Raw genomic sequence first — 27,476 nt, 5'->3', positions numbered from 1 at the left:
CAGAAACATTTCAATTCGAGGCCTGTTTCGTTCATCCAGATTTGTAAAAGAAACTTTGACCTGAGTTCGATCCCGGCGGCGGCAGCTGTGTTTCGATGGAGGCAAAACGTAAAAGGCACCCGTGTGCTTTGCGATATCAGTGCACATTGAAACAATCCCACGTTGTCTTTATTATTCCGAACCTGGTCCTCCCTCATATCTTATGTGTTGTTTAGTGACGTTAAGCTTTTAATAGTAGCTGAGGTGTTTATGGATAACTGGTTGATCTCTAATATAGAAAAAAGTATACAGAGGTGGAGTACAGTCTAGCCAACTTTTTCAAAATTGAACTGAAATTTTCACGCTCGTTTGATTTTAATAAAATCAGTATTTACCTTCATACTTCTTTTCCTTCGTTTTTAATTCAAAGCGGTATGTATGCACGCAGGAACTGAAGGAAGGAAATCGCAGTTATGGGGAGTCATTTATTTCTAAATTCCCGCATGAACTATCATCCGCGCCCGTAAGAAATAGACACAACAACAAGAAAAAAAGCTCTCAGGTGCATATAAAAGTAAGGACAGAAACTTCCAGCGTTTCTTCCCTGTTAAATTTTTGTCTTGTTTTGAAAGCAAGCCAAACATCTCTTGCATCACTTTCTCAAAAGCGGCGGAGCATTTTTAAAAACGCCAAAGCTTCCCAACACTACAGAAACAAACAAAGTGGCCAAACCGTTTCACTCGACTCGAAACTCGAACAGCTTAACCCGCTTCCAGGCCAGAGGCTTAGGAGGGTTTAAGTATTCGCGCAGTCAAGCTTGCAAGCGCGAACCTGCGAGCAGCGAGTGCAAAATGGCCAATCCGGTCAACAAAATACGGCTCTTTGCGCGTGTGTTCCGGTGATAGGGAGGTCTAAGCGTAGCACAGATTTATATGAAATTTTTAAAGCCATTATTCCCGTTGAGTGAATAACAATAATATTAATTGGTTTTTAGGGAAAGGAAATGGCGCAGTATCTCTCTCATATATCGTTGAACACCTGAACCGCGCCGTAAGGGAAGGGATAAAGGAGAAAGGGAAAGAAGAAAGGAAGAAATAGGTGCCGTAGTGGAGGGCTCCGGAATAATTTCGACCACCTGGGGATCTTTAACGAGCACTGACATCGCACAGCACACGGGCGCCTTAGCGTTTTTCCTCCATAAAAACGCAGCCGCCGCGGTCGGGATCGAACCCGGGAACTCCGGATCAGTAGTCGAGCGCCCTAACCATTGAGCTACCGCGGCGGGGAACCTGTTTAGGGGAATATACTGTATTTAATACTTGCTTTGCACACCGAGCAAAACGAAAATGAAAAAGGGATGTTCATCATTAGCAAAAAGTTTGACTTGGTGAGGCAATGCTTCTTTAGTGCCACAGGAGTTAGTATCACAGATTTAGTAATGCCGACCTGCTTTGGCCGACAGAGAGTGCCAAGAATCTTTAAGAAAATTCCGCTCGCATTGAGCTGGCTGGCAGGCTTGAAAATTTTAATACAGTGTAAGTCGTATAATTTTTAAAAACATCAGAAATAAGGAAATAATGGTTCAGGCCAAAGCAAACTGGGGAAACAAACATTATTTCTTTTGTTTTGCCTACGCTTTTTTTTTCTGTACTTTGGCTTCCGTGTCGAATGAAGTTTACATTTTCTTAAACTGGTGATCTATTCGTGAGTGTTTTTTGAGTCGCTGATGATTTGCATTGCATGTCGTTGCGTTACGTGCACACCTAACAACGAAGCTGACCGATCAACTACACTCATAGACACCATCTAAATACAGAGCGATGGTGGCGACGAGTGTGGGAAGTGCCTAAAAGCTTAAGTCAATTCTTGCAACACTGTGAACCTGTCTAGTTTCAGAAGTCATATTTAGCTACCAATTCGACAGGTAATTTTGAATCCCGTCGAATTCGAGGCCTCATTGACACCTGCACGCGTTTACACCTTTACCCATCTTTTACACCTTTCCTACGTCGGAAGGGAGCTAAACCCTATTAGAAAAATTTTATAGGCTTCGCGTTCAAGCATCGAGCATGCTTTGCGAAGAGTGTTTAAGCCTAATACTGAAAGGGAATAAGTTGCAATGGCATGACACCTCCTCCCCCTTCCCCCCCCCCCCCCCCCCCAAATAAAAATTACAGGATTGGACTTAGGTCTGCTTAAAAGCAGAAATTCGAAAGCCTTTCCCTTTCCTCTCTTTCTCCCTCCATGTTCTATATTATTAACTTTTATTGTTTTCAATTGTGATATCATATCTTTTATAATTATTTTTATTTTTGTATTTATACTGAGCAAGTCTTCTCACACATTTACATCGGTCTTCATCGAATCAGTCGCCCAAAACCCTCTTCAAACCCAGCATTTATTTTCAGTAACTCAATTTAATTAACTAACCAATTACACAAATCATCAAGAAAATTCTTCCTATTTCAAGATCTACTGACGCACTACCCAACGCAATCAAACTTTTGCACATTTATCTGCACAGAACGACATAATCGTGCGGACCAAATGTGCGTACCCTTTATCCTGACGCGACATAACCATTTAACGCTTTTGCATGTAAAAAAAAAGGTGGGCTTAGCTTCTGCCAGTATCCACGTGCCTCAAATTCTCGAACTCATTTCGAATTAATGCGGAAATTTCGCTTTTAGACTAACAAGCAACCCTATATTAGAGGACCCCTTCTCTATGATTTTCCCGCGGGGTAAAAAGAAAACACGGAAACAAAAAGTTGAAATAATCTTAAAATTCATTCAGGCGAAAACCGTCCGCTCCAATTTCCCGCTTCAGTTTGTCCCACTTTATTTCTTTTACTTCTCAAGTTCACTACGGCAAGAGAATGTGAGAGCGAGCACACGAAATTTCAAGAAAGCGAAGATGGAAATTGCGAAGCGCTTGCACAGCAAAAACAAAGGCAGCGCACTTGTTTTGAAGAAGACAGAGCGAGCTGCTGCTTGAAGGCGCACGAATCAAATTTCGCGCCGCTGAAAAACGAGGACACGGAAACGGATATGAGCGGTGATTTCAACCTTGCTCCGATTTGTGCAGTTTTCAACGTGGTTGAAAGATTCAATGAAGAACCTGGTTCTTTCGTGAGGGAAATAGGGAAGCTATCTCTGACGTTTTTTTTCTCCTCCATTTCCTTCTTTCGGAGTACGTGAATGCGACAAGGAATATAAGGCACGTGCATTGGCCGCGAATATGGAGCCGCCTGGCCGGCGCCAAGTACAGGACGAATGAAAAAAGATAGGAACACCGGAACGGTACCTCTGAGGTGTTGGAAGGCGCTTAGCCGCGTATCCGTCAGATTTTCAGCTTTTCAGTGGATACGAACTTAAGCATATATAGTGCTGGAAACTTTTATTTCTTTACGTGCTGTATTCAACAAGGGCAATTTGCTAAAAACAGTAATTTTGCTCTTTGTCATTACAAACTTCCCAATTTCACCCAATTGCTTTCCACTGCCCCTTTGCAGTTGAGCTACGTCGAGGAAGATGATGATGATGATGGATTTTTATTTAGAAAGGGTATCTGCGGCCAAAAAGCGCCATGGCACAAAGTAGTTTTCTTCAATTTAATGTGGAGTCAAATACCCATTTCCTAAGCTTTTCACCCTAAATATTCTCAGCACTATATCAGTCGAAAGCTTATACCCATTGTATAACTAACTGGTGGGTACCCGGCGCCACTGGGGATCGAACCCTACACCTCCCGCTTGCGAGGCGGGTGCTCAGACCACTAGGCCCGCGCTGCGGTCTGCGTTGAATAGTGTTCATAACAAGTTAGGCTATCATGAAGCAACATGTCAGACGTTACCTTCCGCGGTTCCGATGCAAATACCTGGAAGTCGCGGTTTTGATAAAACATACTTGGCACACAGGTATCATTATCTTCATGATCCTAACTACTTCCACTGTAGAACTAAGGCCTCTCTCTTATATTTTCTAACTAGCCTATCCTGCTCCAGCTTCGGCCATCTTCTCACCGGGAACCACCCAATCACAGCCGCCGACCTGACCTCAGCCCCCCCGGTACGCTTTCCCTTTTTTGGATTCCAATCCGTTACCTCAGGGAACCATCGGTTACCTTGCCTCCTGATTACATGCGATGCCAAAGCCCATTTTATCTCCTTTATTTCGACTAGTATTTGATTATATAGCGTTTGTTCGCTGTCCTATCCTGCGCTCTTTTTGGCTTTTTACTTTACACTTAATTGTCATTTTGCTATCTATAGATGGCAGCACTGGCCTCATTTTAAATTCAATCGTCTACGTTATCCTCGTCGTTCAAGTCTTTAGGTAAGCACCGTAATATAAACGCTGCTATACACTCTCCTCTTGAGTGAAGTTGGTAATCTGCTGCTTATCACCTGTAAAAGCCTGCAACTGTACTAAACTCCGTTTTAATTCTTCGTGTTATTTCGCTCCGTTGCCCGGGTTTGCAGTCAGGCATCACAGAAGACCAAAGGCTGAAGCACTCGTGTAGGAATTTTTCAACGTAGGTAAAAAACGAAGCACCCATGATGCCCAAATCCACGCGAACCCCAACATCGTGGCACATCGTACAATCCATGTGCACCTTTTGGCGCGTACTAATATGGACAAAAATGTTTACAGTATGTATAAAAGATTACGCATGTACGCGTAGTGTACAGTTTAATGAGATTTGTGGACGACCACATTAGGCTTAACATACTCATATTAAACTGCTCTAAGACGATTTATTTTTGCAAGGACGGTTCACCGAATACACGAGCTTAGCTAGCCGAAGAATTCATCTATCCTGCGCAGTGATGTTTACTCCGGACTAATAGGTATTACGCCTGGAAAAATTTCTTCGTCCGTTTTGAGCGGGAACGAACGTGATGACCTAAAAATAGCGCTATGACTATACACGCATGTAGAGTGCACTTGTACGCTGTGCACGTTGTTTTAGGTGTAGAGGCGTTTGTTTTCAGATGTTTTTTTTTCGGGAATTCGGGCGATATTTTGGGGCTGAAATAAGTAAACACCCGGGAGTGTTTACCCGAGTCTTGTGTACTTCGGTGGTTTTCAGGCCAATTTCTTTCTTTTGCAGCAAAAGAAGATTCACTAAATTCGCTCTTATAAGTGTAGTGCATAAAATCCCATATTTCTGCTCGTTATTTTGATAAACAATAATAAACGAGCTGGTTGAGCGAAAAACATTTAATGAACAATTGGTTCGGCTCATTTATTGTCGCCATTTAAATCCTGCGGTGCGGAGAACTCCAGCCAGGTGCGCCAAGAGACAGGTGAATGGTCAGGGTAGTAAGGAAACGGTGTCGGGGAGGGGGGGGGGGGCTCAGAAGTACGATGGGATAAAGTAGAAGGCGGCAAGAATCAGGATGAGAATTTTTTTGTTAGTCATTGAGTTGGTGAGTACAAATTGACAAGCAGAAGAAGGTCTCATAGCCGACCACTGAAAGGGGATCTCCTGTACAGAATAACCTTGTGATGAATAAACCAAAGCGCAGCATTTTAGGAATGAAAGGCGATAACTAATTGGAGCATAATACACACAATCGTACACATTGAACATTAACATTGAGGAGTAGAAGAAGCCAATGGTTAACTAATGGCTTTTAGTTGTTGTTTTAGTGTCTTTAAAATTAAGTAGTGTACTTGAGTTTTTAGTGCTCGAAGTTAAGGTGTTCCATAACGATATTGATGAAAATTGAACCGTCTACTTACCATAATTTGTACGAACTTTGGGTAGGAGTAAATTGTTTTTAGAAGGGAATAGGGTAATGTTTGAATTGCTGAGGTTAGATAAGAACTGTTCCAAGTTAGCATAAAAGGAAGGACGGTTGGGACAAGACGCATCTAGATGGAAATGGTAGAGGCAGAAACGTGTTGGAGTGGTGAGGAAATTTATTTGCACTTCACATAAGACGTGGGATTCGGTGAAAGTGAGGAAAGAACTACGTGCCGGAAGGCGGCGGCGATCGTCCCGAAGCTGCCTGTAGTAACGCTTCCAGCCGCGTTTGTATATATCCGCCTCGTCACCCGTCGACGGGCTGAGTTACAACACTATGCGGCAATTCCCGAGTGGTCTGAAGCATCGGGAAATGATGGTACCCTAGTTGCGCCGGCGTTGGGTCCAATCTTGTTCTCGACGAAAGGATGGGGTATCATTCGGGATACTGCTAGATATCACTCGGACGGAACATTTCCTCAAGTGGTCAGTTTTGCGGTCAGCTTCGCCAAGAATTCAGGACGACGTTCGTCTCACTCTGCCGAGAAATTGAGCTGAAAACATTTCGTGCTTAAAATTAAAAGCTCATCACAAAGCAACATGTTCGCATTACCCATATTCTACATTGCCGAGTGACATAACAGGATGCGCGCAAGTCCGTATCAATGCCAGACACCCTCCTTAGCGCCGAGCGCTCTTGAGAATGATGGCTTAGCAAAAAAAAAGGGGGGGGGGGAAGAACGCGAATATTACGCCAAGAGAAAATTCCAAGTCCCTGGGTGTCTTCACGCTATCGAAAAAAAAAAAGGAAATATTTGTGATTTATTCGTGACCCTCATAACACGACTCTGTCTACGCCAATGGGGGACTCCGGAAACTCTAATGACCACGCTGGGGCGAGACTGCGGCACAATCGATCGCTTGGAAGTACACAATGTTAAGAGGGCTCCTCTGCGCGTTGACAAGCCAGAAACTGCTTCGCTCCAGCGTGACCTACAGATCACTCACATTGCATAGCTCTAGCTGGCTCCAAACCGTAGCTCTGTCAATTTGTAACCCGGAGGCTTGTAAGAGCTACAGAACGATTTATCTGGTAGGAACAGTTCAAATAAAAGCCATTCTGAGGTAAGAAATGATTTAATCGCGCGCACAACCTGGACACATTTCTTATCGTGTGAATAGTTTGTGTATATTACCTCTCCCAATATCCTCTCTTCCTGTCCCCTCACCTCTTTCATTTCATTTCTCCATTGTGCCTGCTATCCTTTATTTCCGCTGTCCCAGCTCAGGTGCTTCAGTATCGATGGCAGATGCCGGGGCTAGCAAAAATGTTTTCCTTCATTTTTATTATTATTTTAATAAACAACCACTTACTACTACTACATGTGAGAAATGGTTGGCGCCTGCCTGGCGCGATCGTCTCCTTCGCCAGTGCCGACTGATAAAGAACTATTCTTTTGTGCAAACAACGTGCCGGATTTCTTTTCAGTGTAAATTGATGCTGGCTGCAACGTTGGGCACTGTGGAACTTCTATAGCGTTATCCGAGTCGTCTTGTTAACGTATGGTCTGTTGCGTCAAAACTGTTTTATGTGGTTTGTTTAGACATGTGCGCATGGGGACTGCCCATTTCCCATGCGAATCACGCATTTTAGTATTTTAAAGTTTTTTTGATGGATATAAGGACACGTTCGTTCATGTTCATGTTCATGATAATGTCCTTTCATGCAGGGCTGTCTCTTGCTTTCTTAGGTTTCTTCTCCCCCTTTTTCGAACATAGTTCTATGTTTTGATTTGATTCGATAATTGCTCTAAGCCTTCATGATTTGACTTTCCCGTGCGAGGTCTTTCCCATGTCCCGTTTCTCCCTGTGTCCGCTTCACCTCTTTCCGCACATATGAGTATGTTTCTCCGCACAACTGCGGATCTGCAAGCGCCAATATCCCCCATTTAGCACATAAGCTTATTTGGCGCACAGGTGCACCTTACACCCAAATCCTGGGTCGGTGCGTGCGTCTGAGCCATCTATAAAGGGCACCTACAGCGTCATCTACAGCAACGATGACGTCACGACGTATAATGCGAGGGTATTAGGCGATGATGCGTCCTCAAATATCGCGCCTTGACAAATGTGGCCCCAAATACAAAAGTCTTACTCATTGCTTTCGATTTCCTTTGATGTATAAAGGTTAAATAAAAAAATATAATGGATCAGACGCAACTGCTATACTACCATAGTATGCGCTATGCATTCTTATAAGTGAAACAACTAAGGCCATACAGTTTCCTATTCCAGGATTTAACGTGAATCAAGCATTAAGAATTGACAGCATACATTGTAGCAAAGCCTATTGTGCCTAATTTTTGTATGAGTAGGGGATACCAGAGCCATACGCCAGTATTGAGGATATAGACAAAAAAAATGCAAGAGAGATACATACTACTGCTTACGTGCAAGATTGCGAAAAAATTAAAGCGCTTGTATCACAAGAGCAGCGAAGAAACATGTTTATTAAGAGAAGAAGCCCACAACACACGGACGAACGCTGCACTGACAGCTGGGTTTGTTGGTAGCAGAGCATGCTGAATATAAAGTTTTTTTTTTTGCGCTCAGGCGCGTATGTCCCCCGTTTCCCGGCCACCAGATAACGCTGGTTCTCCACGAGTGGCGCGTTGCAGCAAGAGAAGGCCTTCTTATTTAAGAGGAGCGCCGCGGAAGAAAAAAAATCTAATTAACTGCTCCCCTCCCTGGTTGTTTTAATTGTTATCACGTTATCGGTCAATCTCTTCCGACAATTTTTTTTTGCTCTTCCAGTCAGTGCCAAGCTGCTTTCCATGCCTTTCAGGTTATGACGTGCCTAATTTCAAACAGACGAAAACCCACCCGACTCCTTTCTTTTTATATTTTTTTGTGATTCGGTCCTGAGCTCTTACTAAAGTTAGCCTCACTGGACAAGGGCTCAGCCCGCTTCTCTCAGCAAACACAGGGTTCGGATGATGAGAATGGGCACGCAGGAAGAATTTCAACGAGCGTTTCGGCTGCTTTCTCCTGACCAAACAATGTTCCACTGTTTTTTCGAATTATGAGACAAAATAAGTAATAATTTCTCAGCGCGCTTATGATTCTCCAATCTGGCTATACAAATAAGGGGCTGTTTCGAATGCCATCCACAAGACCTAGCTGTGCAAGCATCGTGCGGTTTGTTATGCCTCTGCAGCCAGGACGCCCGCAAACATTCCGAACAGCGTCAGTTTTTTGAGGTCCGTTTGTTAACGCTCCTGTGAATAATTCTGGTTGGTCCCATGCGCAATCAGCGCCAGCTGAAACGTGCAGGCTCGCATTATGATTGCGAATTGTCGTAGGGAAAGATCGCTGCGCTGACTATAGCAACGATGTAAAGAAGTACAGGGTCGTGAAAACCGTAGAGATTCTAAATATTACCTACAAGGAAAGAGGGGCGCCACCGTCTATGCGAGTGTCTTAAAGAGCACTTCATGACCGCGGCAATGCCGGGAAGACTAGGTTTCGTGCTTGGCTTGGCTAGTGCTGGGCAGCAAACCTGGATTGTACCTCGGAGTTGGATTGTAGTTGCGCCACAGTGCTCTCCACTCTGCGAAGATTAAGCTATTTGAAAGCTACGTTTTTCATTCCTAAAAGCATCTAACGCAAGTTAACTTTCAGTGTTAGGCTGGAATGGAAACTTTCACAGCATTTCTTCGAGGTTTGCCTGGGTAGGTTCGTATTTTTACCAATTATTCCACGTTTTATACCAATAAAAGTCAATTCAAGTAAGAAGTATCGTGTTCCTGTATTTCCTGTGCTCCTCCATGATGTATGAAGTATAACACTGCAAGCTTTCCCTGCAGTTATATTCAGAGACTCAATGGTCATAACAAGGCTTTTTATGTTTTCTGCCACGAGATATGAGAGCACATACTACGTATTCGAAATGTTTACTACTTAGCCACATTGATGCTGATGTGATTGATACGTTTAACAATATACAGAGAAAGGTTTAGAAAGAAAGAACAGATTAGGTTGAACAGAAATAAATGGGCAGTCAGCCAAAGCTCGAAATCTATGTTGCACCGACCTCAAAGCTTTGATTTTATTGGAGTCAGAATGAGTCCTAAATGTAGAAAACGTGATCGAGGACGGCTCAGTGAGATGTAGAGCGACAGGATTATGAAGTCTGCCCAAATAACTTGGTGCCACTATTTGTGGTGCCATTAAATGTGGCGGAGATCAATTGAAGATCGCTGGGTCCTTTTTTATGCACTGGAGAGGACTCATATAGTTTCATTGTACTAAAGGCAAAGTTGGTCAAGACTGTTTAGGGAATATTTTAATTAATGAAAATGTCAACTGGGTGAAGGATAGAAAGTATTGGCCCCAAGCTGTCATTTATTGTTTTTTTTTTGGAACTCCAAGCCTCCAAGGCTTGCAGTTGAGACTTGTTAGAGAAAACAGCAACACTGTTGACTTACTACTATTCAGGCTAGAAGGTAAAAAGCTGAATTTTTTCACCAGGAAGGGTAGTGGTAATGTTAATATTAGACTGTTAACATTACCAGATGTTAACATTACCAGATGTTAGCATTAGAGTATGCGAAGGGCTATTTGTGTGAAACTTGGAGAGCTGTCTATTTGAAATTTTTTGACCGCTAGTAATTATTATGGAAAGAAAAATAACAGAAGAGGCTCCTTAACAGAATTTTGTGGCTCCTCTACTACAGATTGCACAACTTTAATAAAAATGCCAACTTTGTACATATAACAATGCGAAATATTAATCCTAATATCGGTTAGCTTCTGTAGCATGCGGGAAATCTTAGGTGCGAGACTGTCTTGGTACCTACGTCAAAAAATGCGCTTCAAAGCTCAGGCAAACTTCCGGCCTCTATTTGGTTTGTCCCAATTTCTCAGTACTACACATTCACAAATTCTTCATTCAGTAATTTGCACATTGTAATGTTATGTAGATAATAGCATCAAGCAAGCTGAAATAACATGTGTAAAAGATCTATGCATTCTTCGGCCGCGACGAAGCAGAAAAATATTTTTCTAGTTCAGTGACAAAAATTTCTTTCTACACGTAAGTGACAGTGAGTTGTGATTTTCTGCTTGCAGTAGGCAAAACAGACCAAATCCACCCCTTTTCTTTGCTGCCAGATGTCAGTGGCGAACCTGCACCATTCGTCAGTCCAATGTGCCTACGCTACTACACGCTCCCAGTCGCTAATCGAATGCAGTTTTGTTCCCCAAAACAATGAATGGTCGTGCCTAATCAGTATTAAGGCTTTTCCGACGCCTTCATACGTAACATTTCTGCTTGATTAGAGGTCTTCTTCAGTTGGTCGCGTCGTAGGCAGTTAAGGAACCACGGATCACGGTGAATTCTAATGCTGCCGTTTTACGAGAAGCTATCTCAATAGTAGACTGTGCCAACATCGCCATCGGCGTAGTATCCGGAAACCGAAACGTCCGCTTTCACCTTCCGACCAGGGAGGGCACAGTTTTACACTAATTACCATCATCAGCAGCTCACACTCACTCCAGGATAGAGGCCTCTCCTACTAGCCTCGAAATAAACTTTATTGGCGCAGTTTTCAGTTATTGAACCCTGTTGTGATAAGTGGATGAAACCAAACTGGATTGCGTAACCTGCCCTATCTTCTGTTGTGATAAGTGGATGAAACCAAACTGGATTGCGTAACCTGCCCTATCTTCCCGCTGCCCCAACTTTTCTCCTCTTCGGCGGGCGGGGCAAGCTACTTAGAATCTGCACGGTCGTGATAATTCGCCATTAGGGTCAGGACATCTCCGTGGGCGGGTGACTGGGAAGACAGACCGGCGAAAGACTGTTGAGCAATACTGCTATCGTAGTCACTTTTTGCGGATGAGGGTAAAAAAGATGTTTTTTTGCCCTTCTAGCTTTCGCTTGTGGTTAATAGACGGCAACTTCGTCTTGCGAGAACGCTTCACCGGGTTTCTACAACAAGGAATAAGTGGAAACCCTTCAGCTCTCGCCATACAGATGAAGCTCTGTTTCCTTACTTCTCTGGCGCGAGCATTGTGTCTACAGCAAGTCGAAAAGACTGATTGGGGTAGCGCTGTGGCCGTCAATCTCGAGAAAAGCCCCTTACTCCGCTGATTGCGCTGGAGTTCATTGCTTTCATATATTCGCTCTCCTTTGTTCACTTAGCACGTACAGCCTACTGTGCTCAAGGAAATCTTCAGTGAAAACATGGTAAGAAAAGTATCAGGAAGCCTGCTTCACTAGTCCTCAGGCTTTCTCAAAGATTGCGACCGGTCCCTACAACGTGCCAGTACTTCCCCACTGCAATAGAGACCATGCTCACTTCGACGCCTTTATGCTTTGCTTTGTTCGGTGATGCGTAGCTACGCATCGCCAGTGACTGTACGCATCTTCGTGACGTCATTTTGTTGTTTTAATGCAGATACGAAATAAGGCTTGTGTTCTTGTGTTTTTTCAGACGCTAAAAAAAGCGCGCGAACTCATAAAGTGGCGTTCACTTTACGTAGAGCCACTTTAGAGTCTGTAATTACTTGTGGCCAGGATAACTACGTAGTCCTGCTTGTTGTCTCCCACCACAAGAGCGCCGGTGTCTTTTAGAACATACTATGTAAATGCCTACATATAGTGTTAACTACGTTTATAGCAGCATAAGTAAGAATATCAGTTAGCTACGTGATCGAGGTTAACCGAGAGGAAGAGGAGGTGAAGCTGTGAACAAAAAAGATAGCGCTAAACAACATGTCGGCCTCTATACGCACCATTAGGAGCGTGGTGCCCTGTGTTCAGCGCGTGCACGCGTAGTTAGCCCAAGACGAACAACGCGTTTTATAGTGGGCCAGGGAATAGAAAAAAAAATGTCAGTGGCTTAAGTTGGCTAACCCTGGAATTCAGAGAAAAGCAAAGACGCGTCTGAAACTCGTCCATGCCAACTCCGCTACACGCTCGCGACAGCCGTCCTATATATACCCACATGACCACGTGGCTATGACGTGGTGTCGCATGGTATTACGACACCCCCATCGGATGTCATCACGTGGCTTCACATTACCCCCATCGGTTGTTCCTAATGTCAAATGTCAAAGGTCAACCAAAAGGTCACCCAATTCAAAGGTCAGAGGTCAACTCAAGGTCAGAGGTGACAGGTCAGCAAAAGTTCATGCGTCAATGCCAGGCGTCAAGGGTACGACGTCATAACTACCACGTATAGTCATACACGGCTAACAAGTTTTCGCGGAAGGTTGTTCAAGGTCATTCTCTGGCCTACGCGACGACTGCTTTACGTAGCGTAGTGGAGCTTTCGCTTCAAAACAAAACGGCTTCCTACGTCGCCACTCACTGACTAAAATTGGATATTAGGGTAAATGAAAACAATAGCCATTGCACCTACACACGTGCCTGCGTTCAGTATAGCGGTATACTGAACCTGCCGGAGCCTGAAGTGCAAGACGAATGTTGTTTCTCGAAAGCGCAGGTCTCGCCAACGATGATTCTTTTTTTTTTGGCTGTGATTTGTGAGACCATTCTGTAGATATATTTCAGGCTTCCATAGAAGCGTGGGCGCAATCCGACACACTCCTTCGGCTGCCCATTTTCCTCCACGTGTTTTCCAGAAGTGTTTTTTTTCTCGAAAGGTTCACGCCCACACGGCGCAAAAAAAAATTTCCTACACGTTCCCACGGGTGCTGTATGCTTCTTCAGCCTTCTTTCCGATGGCAGTACGTGACCAGTGTTGGCTGAGAAAGCGAAGTTTCGCTGAGATTTGTTTTCTCGGCTTCTGTTCCTTGTGAGATTTTTGTCTTAAGCTTTTTCTTTTATACACTCCTTCAGAAGTGAAAGCACTAGCAGGACTGGAGTATACTGTTCCAAGACAGTTTCAGCAGGGCTTGTCGTGTGCCGCATCTCCAAAAAGGAAAAGGAATGGGAGTGGGCGGTTTCATTTTTTTGTGCTTTCGATAGTTATAGGCGAGAACTGAAAATACAAACCCTCTGCTGACGTCACATTGAAGAAAAATAGCTCACGGTCCAAGCCCGTTAGCCTTGAGAACTTAGTTGCTCAGATTTTTAAGCGCTTTCCTACAGCACGTGTTGTACATATGAGCTAATTGGCGACAATTGGCAAACTTCTTTGTGTAGCGTATAATTTTGTTTAAACCATGCGTAAACGATTCGGCTTCTGCCGCATAACCTCGGGCGCTGAGTTGTGCAAATCCTCATCTGCTGGTTAACATTTTCGAAATCCGACTTAAGATAGTTAATGCGCCAAAACGCTCTCTGCTCAAATTTTTACCTGCTGAGGGCGGAGCAGTTCAACGAGCAGTAAAACTGACTACGGTAGCTTCGGCTTACCTTGGTAAAGGCTTGATAAAGGATAAAGGTAATGATAAAACATGCAGAGCAACTCATGCATTGTGGGCCGAGCTGCGAATTACAGTGAATGTCAGGCTCGCAACTAAGATACCAGAGAACCTATATCATAGTTACTCAGCCACCGCGGCAGGTAGTTTGAAGGTTAAAATAACGCTGGAACCAGTAATTTAACATAACTTTCGTCCTGTTCTCTGTGTATAAGCCGTTCACTCTACATATTTATATGCAAAGCACATTATTCCGCTTTAATAGGTTGCAGTATATTTCTCTTAGCCAGAACATGCTTTCTATATTGGCGTCCAATGTACTTCCTCAAATTCGTTTCTTTAACGTTTTTGATAAGAAAAGGTGCTCTTTAATTACTTCCCAGAAGAACATTTTTAGAAGAAGAAATACAGCCATGCCAAAGCCATGTAAGATGCTGATTTAGTTTTATGTGAGGAAAAATTTGTTTTATCCATCCAACTTTAAAATTACATTGGCTGCAGTCGCAAGTATAGGACAGACTTTAGTTTTCGAAGAATTTTTCTCCGGGCAGCTAGAATTCCTTCAGGCGTCTTTTGACAATCATTTGCACGGCAAGGGTCCAAATCGCTATGACTGGTCAGAGGCTGGCCTCGAGGCCACTATTTAATTTTCATTATTTGTAAGCCAATTTTGTTGATCACCCTTTATCATGATGAAAATTGTAATTAAGCACGTACGTTACTCCGATGTCATGTAGGCACCTCTATTTTTACCCAATCAGTGACGGCCATATGCGCATCTATATTGTCGATGTTTAAGCGTTACGCCAAGAGTCAATGCAGCACTCTCTGAAACCTCCAGCTAGCTGGAGGGAACGTTTTTTTGTGCTGAGTTTAATAACGATACACGTAATTAGCCCAGTCCTGAGAACAAGAGCAGTCGCACTGATTACGGATCCCCGGCCAAGATTTGCATTTCCCCATGCGCCCCACAAGCGCATTACTAAGAAAGATAGAGCAATGAGACACTCACTGGTTTAATATTTAGCTCGAACTTGGAGAATTATACAGTGGTCCTCTAGTTGACTGGTGACGCCACGACGACATGCTTTCTCTGCGTTCATTTATCAAAGCTAAAATCGGACTTGGTCCGCAGGACGAATTGCACGCTCTGCTAAACAGGCTTCTCGACAGATGGCGCTTTGTCTTTACGTACGCTGAGAACAAAGAGAGCACTGAAAAAAAAAATTATACGAGATTGCTGGCGTCCTTCACCATCCAGATTCAAGGTGGATGCTCATATCATCCATCCATTCATCCACAGGGGAAGAAGGGGTGACAGGGGAACCTGTGTTGAGCGCGCGCACATTCTTCACCGTGAATGTTATATATCAGCGGTACGACTTTCGCCTGTGAGGAAGAGAATACGGAGTAGTGGCGCCACATTTATTAAAGACAGCGGTGCAATATAGACCGACGTTTATTATCGTTCCCGGATGAGAAAGAGAGCTCAATTCTTTGGGACAAAGCACTGCACTAGCCGTCCATTGTACCCCGCAGTATGGAATGAAATAGAATAGATGTAAGAGGCAGAAAAAAAAAAGCAACATTTCAGTGATGGTTGGTCGATGATAGCAGGCGCTGCCGTCGCCAACATTACAAAAGAAGGCTCGGACTTCAAGACACCAAATCAACTCAGAGTCAGTACATATGTCCGAAATTCTTTTCAACGAATCATTATTTTACCCTATAATTATTCGTGCCATTATAAGAGAGCTGTAAAGTCATGGCCCACACTTACGCTAAAAGCATCATTCGCTGGGTTCGGATTGAAAGAAAGACCTGACCAATGGGCAGGAAGGAAAACACTGACTCGCTAATGGAATCGTTGCGAAAAGAGGTTGCTGATGTATTATGATCTGCAGGCTTGAGAAGCGTGCCGTATGACTGACGTTGATACTTTAGGACATATGATGTTATGTTCTAGTAGTTCAGTAGTAGTCGTGGCAGCGGTAATGATGGTTCTAATGGTAGTAGTTATAGTAGTGCTAGTTGTAACAGTAATAGCAGAAGCAACAGTACTAACAGTGAAAGCCGTAGGAAGTGCAGTAACTGTTGCAGTCGCACTAATAACAGTATTAGGGGTAGCAGTAGTAAAAGTAGTGAGACCTGCAGTAGTTGTAGTAGTAGAAGTAATAGTGATAATTCCTGGGCGTTATTGCGCAGCGCCATATTGCGCCATAACTTGCGAAACACGAGGTGATTACTTGCTGTCATTAGGTATGTAGGTATTTAATATGCTGAAAGCCAAAGTTTTGATACAGAGTCTCGGAGGGGAACCGCAGTTTATATTTGGGAGCGAGGTGCTGAAAATAGTAAGGGAGTACGTCTATGTATAGGGAAGGTATTGCCTCAAATCCGAACCTAGAGAGTGAAATAACTAGAAAAATAAAAATCAGTTGGGACGCATTTGGCAGGTTCCCTTAGTGTGTGTGAGGGAACAAACGCGAGCTAATGACATCCTAGTCGAAATCAAGGAAAGAATTGGGTTCGGCAGGGAATGTAACGCGAAGGCAAGATAACCGCTGGTCCTTAAGGGTAACGGAGTGGATTCGAAGAGAAGGCAAGCGTAGCAGAGGGCGGCAGAAAGATTGGTGGGCGGATGGGATTAAGAAGTTTGCGGAGATAGGGTGAGCGCAGGTGGCACAGAACAAAGTTAATTGTAGACACGTGGGAGAGATCTTTGTCCTGCTGTGGCCGTAGTCAGGATGATCATGATTAGGTACGGTGAAAAGTTTAGCTCTAAACTCTGGTCATGAATGTTAGTTCGCGGGATGCTGCGACAAGACCTGATTAAGAAACGCCAAAGCATGAGGGCGTCTAACCCTACAGACAGAACAGAACTAGCAGAGCTATCAAAGTTAATAAATAAGCGCAAGGTAGCGGACAAAAGAAAGTGTAATATGTAGAGAATCGAGCATGCTCTAAAGAACGGATGTAGCCTAAAAGCTGTGAAGGGGAAACTATGCGTGGGTAAAAACGGGATGCATGCGCTCAGAGACAAGGAGGGCAATGTCATTAGCAACATGGAGGTAGTTAATCTAGCCGAAGAGTTCTACGCAAATCTATACTCTAGCCAATGTAATCAGATCGTTAATGACAGACAGTAGCGCACAGCAATGCGTCATTCCGTCAGTAATGAAAGAGGAAGTAAAGAAAGCCTTAGGAGCAATGCAAAGGGGAATAGCAGCTGGTGAGGATTAGGTAACAACAGATCTGTTGAAGGACGGAAAGGACATTGTGCTAGAAAAAAATAGCCACCCTGTATACGCAATGCCTTATGAACTGGACCGTACCAGAAGCTTGGAAGAACGCAAACATAATCTTAATTCTTAAGAAAGGAGACGGCAAGGAATTGAAAAATTACAGACCGATCAGCTTACTGCCGGTTCCCTACAACGTATTTACTAAGGTAATCGCTAATAGAGTCAGGGCAACCTTACACTTTGATCAACCAAATGATCAGGCAGGCTTTCGTAAAGGATATTCAACAACAGATCATATTCACACTATCAATCAGGTGATAGAGAAAGTCGCAGAATATAACCAACCTTTATATATAGCCTTCATTGATTACGAGAAAGCATATGACTCAGTGGAAACCTCACCAGTCAAACAGGCATTGCGGAATCAGGGCGTAGATGAGGCTTTGTCAAAATACTGTAAGAAATAAATAGGAACTGCACAGCTACCATCGTCCTTCATAAAGTAAGCAATAAAATTCCAATAAGGAAGGGCGTCAGGCAAGGAGACACGATAACGCCAATACTGTTCACCGCCTGTTTACAAGAGGAATTCCGAGGCCTGAATTGCGAATAGTTGTGAATAAGAGTTAATTGAGAATACCTAAATAATCTTCGATTTGCTGATGGCATTGCCTTGCTGAGTCACTCAGGAGATGAAGTGCAAATCATGATGAATGAGTTAGACAGACCGAGCAGAACGGAGGGTTTAAAAATTCATATGCAGAAAACCAAAATAATGCTCAACAGTCTAGCAAGGGAAGGGCAGTTCACAATTGACAGCAAGGTGCTGGAAGTGGTAAAAGAGTACGTCTACTTAGGGAAGGTAGTCACAGCGGGTCCATATTATAAGAGGGAAATAATTAGATGGGTAAGAATGGGGTGGAGCGCATAAAGCAGGTTCTCTCAGATCATGAAGAAGAAGAAAGGGAATTTTAATGAAAGAAAGGCGGAGAGGTCGGCCGGTGGTAACAGGGCCCTGGCCTGCTACTCCACACAGGGGAAAGGGAAGAGGAGGAAAAGGAAAGTGTGAATGAAGGCTGATGATGGCATAATACAATGAGTTTCACGGGTGATGTCTATGCACACGCACACACACACACACACACAACACTGGCTGGCGCTCGCATCGCGGTTACTGGACACACATAAAACTCAAAACTGGTGTCTGCAACACAACACCGACACATGTCATTAACCATGTAGGTTGTGCACAGGCGGTCACAAACGAGTATCCAGGCCTGTTTCACACAAAAAGTTGAGCAGGGCTTTTGTCACACGCCACCAATCAGAACGTCTCGTCCTTGCGCCCAGAAGAGTTTCCTCAGAGAGAGGGCGAGAGTCCAGGTTTTTCACGGTCGCCGCCAATGTTGTTCTTTCAGAAGTATACTTCGGGCACACGCAAAGAAGGTGTCCAATAGTCTCTGGTGTGTTGCACTGTGCGCAATTTGGGTTACTTTCGATGCCGATCTTGTGAAGATAGTGTTTGGTGTAGGCAACGCCAAGCCGTAGCCGGTGGAGTAAAGTCCCATGACGTCGCACCACCACAGATGGGAAATGTAATCGTGAGCCAGCGTCAAGCTTACACACGCGGTCCTGTTGATGACTCGGATCATGCCAGTGCGACTGCATTGCCGCCTGCATTAAATGCGCCAACAAGGCTCCAATGTCTGATCTTGAAAAGGCTATCTCAATGAAAGCACCATCTCTCAGATCATGAATAGAAGGTTACCAATATCCCTCAAGAGAAAAGTATACAACAGCTCTACCTTACGGCAAATCACATACGGGGACAAAACCTGGAGGCTAACAAAAAGTGTTCAGCTTAAGTAAAAGACAGCGTAGCGAGCCAAGGGAAGAAAAATGATAGGTGTAACGTTGAGACCTGAAGCGGGCAGAGTGGGTAAGGGAACAAACGCGTGCTTATGACATCCTAGTCGAAATCAAGAGGTAGAAATTGGCTTAGGCGGGGCTAGTAATAAAGGCAAGATAACCGCTGGTCCTTAGGTGTAACGGGGTGGATTGCAAGAAAAGGCAAGTGTAGCAGGGGGCGACATAAGGTTTGGTGGGCGGATGAGATTAAGAAGTTTGCAGGCAAAAGGCAGGGTTAATTGGAGAGACATGGGAGAGGCATTTGCCCTGCAGTGGGTGTAGTAAGGCTGGTGATGGTGATGATGATGATGATGAAAATATTTTGAAATGAGACTAAAATTTTCTTAAAAATGCCAGTCTGTTCCAGAAACTTACAAGTTGTTTGTATGCTACTAGCAAACCATGAAAAGCAGTCGTCTCGAATACCACTCCTAACTGGGTGCAGTTTACCCCGCCGCGGTGGCTCAGTTGTTAGGGCGCTCGACTACTGATCCGGAGTTCCCGGGTTCGAACCCGACCGCGGCGGCTGCGTTATTATGGAGGAAAAGCGTTAAGGCGCCCGTGTGCTGTGCGATGTCAGTGCACGTTAAAGATCCCCAGGTGGTCGAAATTATTCTGTAGCCCTCCACTACGGCACCTCTCTCTTCCTTTCTCATTTCCCTCCCTCCTTTATCCCTTCACTTACGGCGCGGTTCGGGTGTCCAACGATATATGAGACAGATACTGCGCCATTTCCTTTCCCCAAAAAACCAATTATTATTATTATTATTAACTGGGAGCAGTAAACATCTTTATTTGTGCCTGTGTCAAACGCTGGGAATACGGTAATATGAAGAGCGCTCTTGCTTTCTTCGCGTTCTTTGGCCGTTATGTGCTCGTGAAAAAAGAAAAAAAAATGTTTGGAGGAAAACACATGATGCTGTAACTGTCTCATTTCGGAACGAACACGTCAACGGCATCATGAGGGAAGACAGCAAGGAGGGAGTGAAAGGGGAAAGAGGTGCCCTTGCCGAGGAAAAAAGAAAGAAAATTGAAAATAAAGGAAATGGCGCCGTATCTGTCTCACATATAATAATAATAATAATAATAATAATAATAATATTAATAATAATAATAATAATAATAATAATAATAATAATAATAATAATAATAATAATAATAATAATAATAATAATAATTGTTTTTTGGGGACAGGAAATGGCGCAGTATCTGTCTCATTTATCGTTGGACACCTGAACCGCGCCGTATGGGAAGAGATAAGGGAGGGAGTGAAAGAAGAAAGGAAGAAATCGGTGCCATAGTGGAGGGCTCCGGAATAATTTCGACCACCTGGGTATCTTTAACGTGCACTGACATCGCAGAGCACACGGGCGCCTTAGCTTCTCACATATCCGCTGAAACCCGAATCGCGCCGTAAGGAAAGAGATAAAAGAGTGAAAGAGGTGCCGTAGTGGAAGGCTCCGGGATAATTACGGCCACCTGAGGATCTTTAACGTGCACTGACGTCGCATAGCACACAAGCGCCTTGGCGTTTCGCCTGCATGGAATCCCGTCCTGCGCGGTCGGGTTCGAACCCGGGAACTCCGGATAAGTAGCCGAGCGCGCTAACCACTGAGCCACCGCGGCGGGTGATCCTTGCGGCCGTGCTAGGTTTTTAAGGCAAAAACCTTTCTTGGCTCATGAGTGGCGTGGATGGAAGCCCTAGACGGAAGTTGCAGAGAGAAGTTGTTCGCACGAACTGCCTATCATAAGCTGTGTGGTAAGTAAAACAAAAATGTGTAAGTTCACAAGCAACAGATCTTAAAGCAACTTTCTTAAACCAGAAATTAAAATAGTAAGCAAGCAAAAAGGTGAGAAGAAATTAAAACAAAAAATACAGAATAAAGAAGGACATGTAAAGATAAAATTAATATAAGAAAGAAAAAGAAAATAAAGAATTAATGTGGATTAGCTCAGCTAATTCAGGATATACAAATCGAAAGATGGCGTTCAATGTGTTCGTTGGCGTTGACAATGTTCTAGACGGACATGGCTTTGAGGAAAAGGTAATGGTAGCAGCGGTTTTTTATTAAAATAATAGTAGAAAGGACGGAAAGATTTTTGGTAGCCCCGGCATCTGCCATCAATACTGAAGCACCTGAGCTGGGGCAGCGGAACTAAAGGATAGCCGGCAGAATGGAGAAATTAAATGAAAGAGGTGAGGGATCAGGAAGAGAGGATAGGGGGAGAAGTAATATGTACAAACTATTTACACAATAAAAAATGTGTCCAGGTTGTGCGCGTGATTAGTTCATTTTAGAGGAATTAAAACACACACGCACAGCACTGTGTTCGCTACAACTGGAGTGGGGCGTCCAGTTATTAATCGTTTAAGGTAGAATTCGCGGAGCGTTCGGTCACTGCGTGTAACTACCTGACGGAGAACAGACGGGACGTCAAGCCCATGTGTTCGAGGAATGCACAGAGGATCACCAAGGTTCACTCACGAGTGAGTACACTGCCCTGCGGCCACAACAGCGTCTTGAGGGAGTCTTGTAGTATGCCCAGTGCCCTGTAGGCCGCAAGCATATCGCGACGAGCATCGGCGAACGCGGCAAAGTCAAGGAGCAGGTGTTCTAGTGTTTCCACTGCACCGCATCCGTCACACACATCACTCGTCGCGATTCCGTGACGCACCTGTCGTTCCCCGGGCCACACGCAGCCAATGCGCGCGCGGAGGATCATTGCACGTTGTGACCGTGTAAGTGCGCGACAGCCGGTGACACTGTCGATGCGCTCACCTCCCGCGATGCGTGGGTCGGGGTAATAATAATAATAATTGGTTTTTGGTGGAATGGAAATGGCGCAGTATCTGTCTCATATATCGTTGGACACCTGAACCGCGCCGTAAGGGAAGAGATAAATGGGTCGGGGTGCTGCTTTCGGAGATGGTCGTGGATGCCAGGCCCATGACTGACTCTTTGGATATGCGGACGCCTCAGTCGTGCTTTGATACATGTGGCGGCGGTCTCCACTGGCCCCACGGAGCTGTTTTTCTGCTGAACTTTTAGTGAATTATCCATTTAGATTAATAGCTTAACGAAACGCATGAAGCAAAGCGCCTTGAATATGAAATTAAACATTACCGTGACTGGATTATTATTTCATAAGGGTAAAGATGATTTACATGCTGCCAGAGGTATGGGCGTTGAAAAATAGAATATCCAGCGGCGAATGCGCTACAGCCTTGATTAAAGCGTGCAGTTCTTCACGCGTACTCTGTGTCGCAGTTAATTAAGCGCATATTTATGTTACTTTTTTTCTCCTACGCTTAAATTGCAATACGAGTGGTTTCGAAGTATGCTAGGAGTAATATTTTGAACATTCTTATGTGGTGTCCGGCTTATCACCGCCGTCGTAAATCACAGGCGCGCAAAACGAATAAAAGGCGTGCGCCGCAACCAGCGCGTGTGCTAATCTCGACCAGCCACGCACCGACGAACATGTGGGAATAAACGTCGCTTCGCCCCTGGAAAATTGTCTTCTCCTTCGCATGAACCACGCAACACTACACCTTACAAATTCAACATTTAAAAATATACTAAACATAAACAATAGATAAATTAAATATAAACTAAAAATATACCATTAATACATTAAAAGTATACTAAAAATCTACAATAAATACATAAAAGATGTAGCAAAAGTATACATTACATACATCATATGGAATTGAAAATGCACTAAAGATATGCAATTAATACATTAAAAATATTAGCTTCGGCTTTGAAAAAGTGAACCACTCGGATTCACTGGATAATGTTCATCAAGTTCGACACATGAGCAAATGTCGAAGAAAAGTGACGCTAAGGCGCCCGTGTGCTGTGCGATGTCAGTGCACGTTAAAGATCCCTAGGTGGTCGAAATTATTCCGGAGCCCTCCACTACGACACCTCATTCTTCCTTTGTTCTTTCAATCCCTCCCTAATCCCTTCCCTTACGGCGCGGTTCAGGTGTCCAGCGATATATGAGACAGATACTGCGCCATTTCCTTTCCCCAGAAACCAATTATTATTATTATTATTAACCCGACCGCGGCTGCTGCTTTTTTATGGAGGAAAAACTCTAAGGCGCCCATGTGCTGTGCGATGTCAGTGCACGTTAAAGATCCCCAGGTGGTCGAAATTATTCCGGAGCCCTCCACTACGGCACCTCTCACTTCCTTTCTTCTTTCACTCCCTCTTTTCTCTCTTTCCTTACGGCGCGGTTCAGGTGACCAACGATATATGAGACAGATGCTGCGCCATTTCCTTTCCCCAAAAACCAATTATTATTATTATTGAGATCAGCAAACAGCAACTGCTCCGATAAGTCGTATTTTTGGCTTGTCATTTATATATACCCCCCGAGAGGAGACACATTATCTTTCCCGGTGAGGCGCTGTTTGCGCAAAAACTGTTGGCCCCCAAATTGTCGCACAATCGTCGGAGTGGTCGCGTTCGAATCTGCGGTCTATCTGGAACCGAAATGTTAGTATTAACTTGCGTCAGGCTTCGGCCAGGAGTCGAACTGTCAACCAACAAATACATGGGCGCTAATGGGAGCCGGTCGGCCTTGCCAGTCGGGGTCCTTTTCGCTGGCATGTTGGGGCCCGGAGGTGAGCATGGCGTCATTGCCAGTATAATGCTATCACGCTGTCCACACGTAATTTAAATAATTGGTGATTGCCTTTCTGCTAGAAGTTAATATGAACAAATGAACGACAGAAAACGTAGGTTTCCACTGTTCCCGGAAACGTGATTTTGAGCACTAGGTTTTTCCAAGGCAGCTTTGAGAGCGCGGCAAATATGCTGACGCGGACTACCCATTTGTTAGAATTGAAGTATATACTATGCACGAATTAATTTCGTATTTGCGACAGTACACTTTAAATGCATTGCCAACATGTAATTTTCCGAAACGCGATTTCGAGCACTAACTTTTCAACGGCAGGTTGGAGTGTGCTGTAAATACATTTACGCGGACAGCTCATTCGTTAGAATTGAAGTGTACTTTGGACAAATTAATGTCGTATTTGCGAAATTACACGTTCAATACATAGCCAACATGCAATGGTCATTGGCAGAAATGCGATTTTCAGTACTGGACTGTTCTTCGGCATATGAAAGTGTGCCTCAAATATGATTGAAAGGACTGCCTGTTTGTTGATATTGGAGTATATTTCAGACGAATTAATTTCATATCTACAAAATTATACTTTTAATGCATTGTCAAAATGCTAACACCGCATACATATTTTTTTCATATGTTTAAAACGTGCTCGAAACATGCTTTAAGTGACGTATACTTGAGACGAATTACTTTCATACTTGTGAAAGTGCACTTTTAATACATATAAATGATGCTAAAAGCGCATACATATTTCTTCACGTGTTCGAAAAGTGCTCAAAACATCCCAGTGAAATATACTTCAAAGGAAACAATCTATTATTTACGAAAGTACACTTTTAAAACATTCACAAGATGCTAAAAGCGCACACATTTTTTTTCACGTGTTTGAAACATGTTCGAAACATGCTTTAAAGGAACACTGAGGAGAAATTGAAGTTGGCTTGTATCGATAGAATACCAGCTCCTAATCACAAAAACGTCAGTCTTACTGAAAACAAAGCTCTTATAAGGTAAAGAAAAGCAAAAACTAAAATACAAGTTTCGCCGCCACACGCCAATCTCGCAAGTACAAGCGTTAAGACGTCAGAGAACAAGAGACGCCATTATGGAGGAATTTCCTTCCTACATGGAGGCCGCAAATCACTGAGGCTGACAAAAGAAGGTTGCGTGGCTCAATATTGAAGTAAGTTTTGTTTTAAAACCGATAGCGCACTTTTATCAGACAAGGAAGACAGACAAAAGACAACCTGAATGTTGGAGGCAAAGAAAACCGATGCTTGGCAGCGCCACAGGAGGCCAGGAGAGTTTAGATTTGTTATGGCGCTTCGCGTCTATGAGCTTTGCGTGCCCCTTGGTTTTGTTTTTGACGCGCCTCGATTTACAAGCGCCGAACAGCAGAGGAACTCCAAGTGCCACTTCAAGTGCTAGTTAACCTTTTAAGGAGCCTGTTAAGGCTGGTCAGATGATCGCCACGGTCGATGAAAAACTATGATGGCACTATAGTCGGGGATCGTACAAGACAGTTCGCCGTATAAAGAGCACTTCTGTCTTCACACGCTCGCCCGGCAAAACATTCCCGGCTGTGCCACTCAACTTCAAACTACTTAACGGAAATCGTTTATTAGGGACGGGTGACAAGGTGCAGGGCAGTTAAGAAAAATTGTCGATGGCCTAGATTTTTTAGGCCAGGATATACGCAGCGAAAACGCGGAGATTTCTCCATCGGAAGGGTGCATTCACTAGATGCGCCTTTATTAATGGTTATTCCATGAGCCTCAAACGCCGAAATACCTGGTTCGATTCCGAGCCTCGGCACAGTATTTTTTTTTATTCAGTGAGTGGGCGGGCGGTTTCAGTGGCTCCCATAGATGCCGCCACCGAATACGTTGGTTAGCGGTTAAGCGCAGGCTCTGTTAAGGCGCGTTTATACTCCGGCGTAACGCGCGCGCGCGCGCTGCACGGCGATGTCGCGTTGGCCAAAGCGAGACCCATCTATGCTCCAACTGCACTTGACCGCCGACGCGTTCGGCGGCTTCGGCGCACTCTGACTGCACTGGCGGAGACTTGGAGCATGTCTCTATTTCGCGCCGTGTGCGCCAGCCGCCGCCAGCCCGGCCAGACGGATTCGGCTCCGCGGCTAGGTGCGTGTTGTGACGTCATTCAATAGCTTCGGCAGTTGGGCGGATCTGTTCTTTTCGAGCTCTCAGCAAGTTTAACCCATTCACAGTTAACATCTGAAGGTACATGCAAGTGGACCAGAGAGCCCGATCCCGTGGACCCCGTACCTCTGGAAACGCATAGTAGCCGTTGAAGCGTCGTGCGCCGGCTTTACTTTCAAGCCGCCAACTTTAAACGCGAGTGCCCTTGAGCATGCACTTATTCGTTTTTTGCGCAAAAAATAAATAAATAACCTGGCCCTTCAAAAACGTGGGAGACCTCGACGCGCCTGGTGCACCGTGCAACCGCGCCGTTCGAGGAATCCGTTGGCCCCAAAGCCACGGCCAGCCTCCGATGGGCGCAACGCGCCGGCCTTCTCCTGGCCCCTCGCGACACTCCGCACTGGGGTTATGATATTTAGTTTGCAACGGCTGCTCTCTGAGGAAGGGTGGAAATCACCCGCCGGCGCTTAACCTAACCGTGCTCCCTCAAAAGCATCGCACGCTTTGTGGGGGTGAGGTCGCTGAAATTCAGGCCGGAATTTTTGCGAGAACTACGTCGTCGGGATTCATCGTAACGCTGGCAAGACGCCGGTGCAATCGTAAACGAAGCGAAGGTAGCGACCCCCTATAGATGCCTTCAACGTGCGGCGGCGGTAGCTTTCATTTCGGCAGCTGCTAGACCGCACCGCTAGCCGCCAGAAATCACGGAGTCTGCGTTTACGTCACGTTTCACGTCACTCGCTCCTATGAGGTCATAAGAGTTCCTGAGTTTGAATCGCAGTGTCGGGAAAAGCTTTTCAACTTCGAGTCCAATTTTCTTTGAAAGAAATGCACCTTTCACTCCCGGACAAGCGGCAACAAAGCCATGAAATTCCGAACTATCAGATTTTGCTAACAAAAAAATGATAGAGTTCTCCTCACTGTTCCTTTAAGTGACGTATACTTCATGCGAATTAATTTTATTTTTATGAAAGCACACTTTTATTATATTCACAAGATGTTAAAAGCGCATTCATATTTTTTCATGTGTTTGAAACGTGCTTGAAACATGCTTTAAAAGGCGTATACTTCAAATGAATTAATCTCATATTTACGAAAGTACATAATTAATATATTGACAAGATCTCTGCTGTACATTGACAAGAGCTGGAAACAGTTTAGCAGCACGCTAAACGGTAGCCTAAGCGTAGCAACAACGTGGCGTATCCTCAAATCCTTAATGGGCCCCACAAAAACCAAATCGGTGAGCAACAAAGCAATTCAAAGACTAGTCCATCAATATAAATGGAACAAACGAAGAACTTTTGGAAAAAGTCCGCGACAAGTGCCACGGAGCGGAACGACCCGAACCGTACACGGGTGAATACCGCGGCCGGGAGAACTAAAA

This window comes from Amblyomma americanum, chromosome 9 (genome assembly GCF_052857255.1).
Source record: "Amblyomma americanum isolate KBUSLIRL-KWMA chromosome 9, ASM5285725v1, whole genome shotgun sequence".
Classification (NCBI taxonomy): Eukaryota; Metazoa; Arthropoda; class Arachnida; order Ixodida; family Ixodidae; genus Amblyomma; species Amblyomma americanum.
Note: the sequence above shows the minus strand (reverse complement) of the source record.